General features: G+C 51.6%; 3 non-coding genes and 1 pseudogene across 3 annotated transcripts; all 4 read left to right on the top strand.

Moving 5' to 3' along the window:
* Positions 1 to 11: 11 nt before the first annotated feature.
* On the top strand, positions 12 to 130 carry LOC119342788. Its single transcript, XR_005165718.1, has one exon. It is a non-coding gene; the product is annotated as a 5S ribosomal RNA (ribosomal RNA).
* Positions 131 to 427: 297 nt separating this feature from the next.
* LOC119342787 lies at positions 428 to 546 on the top strand. The gene has a single exon (XR_005165717.1). It is a non-coding gene; the product is annotated as a 5S ribosomal RNA (ribosomal RNA).
* Positions 547 to 843: 297 nt separating this feature from the next.
* Positions 844 to 962, top strand: LOC119342789. Its single transcript, XR_005165719.1, has one exon. It is a non-coding gene; the product is annotated as a 5S ribosomal RNA (ribosomal RNA).
* Positions 963 to 1259: 297 nt separating this feature from the next.
* On the top strand, positions 1260 to 1366 carry LOC119342790 (annotated as a pseudogene; the record flags this gene model as incomplete).

Genomic DNA, 1366 nt, shown 5'->3' with positions numbered 1-1366 from the left:
GGTAACATGTCGGATGCGATCATACCAGCACTAAAGCACCGGATCCCATCAGAACTCCGAAGTTAAGCGTGCTTGGGCGAGAGTAGTACTAGGATGGGTGACCTCCTGGGAAGTCCTCGTGTTGCATTCCCTTTTTAATTTTTTTCGCGCCGCTTGCAAAACAAAACGCACGTGTAAGTAATATATTTACCGTGTTTTATTATTTTGCACGAGTGCGGTAAGTCATAGCTGGGTGCTCACGATTCACGGGTCCAGCGTCGGCGTTGTGGCGCGGCAAGCGTGCACTGGTGCGATTGAGAGGGAGGGGTGGAAACCGCGTTAAACTCGTCTCCGTAGTTGAGAGGGAGCGGCCAAAGCAATGTACAATCGTCTTTGTAGTGGAGCTGGGAGGGGCAAGGATAAGGAACGAAGACCGGGGTAACATGTCGGATGCGATCATACCAGCACTAAAGCACCGGATCCCATCAGAACTCCGAAGTTAAGCGTGCTTGGGCGAGAGTAGTACTAGGATGGGTGACCTCCTGGGAAGTCCTCGTGTTGCATTCCCTTTTTAATTTTTTTCGCGCCGCTTGCAAAACAAAACGCACGTGTAAGTAATATATTTACCGTGTTATATTATTTTGCACGAGTGCGGTAAGTCATAGCTGGGTGCTCACAATTCACGGGTCCAGCGTCGGCGTTGTGGCGCGGCAAGCGTGCACTGGTGCGGTTGAGAGGGAGGGGTGGAAACCGCGTTAAACTCATCTCCGTAGTTGAGAGGGAGCGGCCAAAGCAATGTACAATCGTCTTTGTAGTGGAGCTTGGAGGGGCAAGGATAAGGGACGAAGACCGGGGTAACATGTCGGATGCGATCATACCAGCACTAAAGCACCGGATCCCATCAGAACTCCGAAGTTAAGCGTGCTTGGGTGAGAGTAGTACTAGGATGGGTGACCTCCTGGGAAGTCCTCGTGTTGCATTCCCTTTTTAATTTTTTTCGCGCCGCTTGCAAAACAAAACACACGTGTAAGTAATATATTTACCGTGTTTTATTATTTTGCACGAGTGCGGTAAGTCATAGCTGGGTGCTCACGATTCACGGGTCCAGCGTCGGCGTTGTGGCGCGGCAAGCGTGCACTGGTGCGGTTGAGAGGGAGGGGTGGAAACCGCGTTAAACTCGTCTCCGTAGTTGAGAGGGAGCGGCCAAAGCAATGTACAATCGTCTTTGTAGTGGAGCTGGGAGGGGCAAGGATAAGGGACGAAGACCGGGGTAACATGTCGGATGTGATCATACCAGCACTAAAGCACCGGATCCCATCAGAACTCTGAAGTTAAGCGTGCTTGGGCGAGAGTAGTACTAGGATGGGTGACCTCCTGGGAAGTCCTC

The sequence above is a fragment of the Triticum dicoccoides genome, unplaced genomic scaffold (genome assembly GCF_002162155.2).
Source record: "Triticum dicoccoides isolate Atlit2015 ecotype Zavitan unplaced genomic scaffold, WEW_v2.0 scaffold104837, whole genome shotgun sequence".
Lineage (NCBI taxonomy): Eukaryota > Viridiplantae > Streptophyta > Magnoliopsida > Poales > Poaceae > Triticum > Triticum dicoccoides.
The sequence above is the reverse complement of the archived record's forward strand: the minus strand, read 5'-3'. Positions and strand labels throughout refer to the sequence as shown.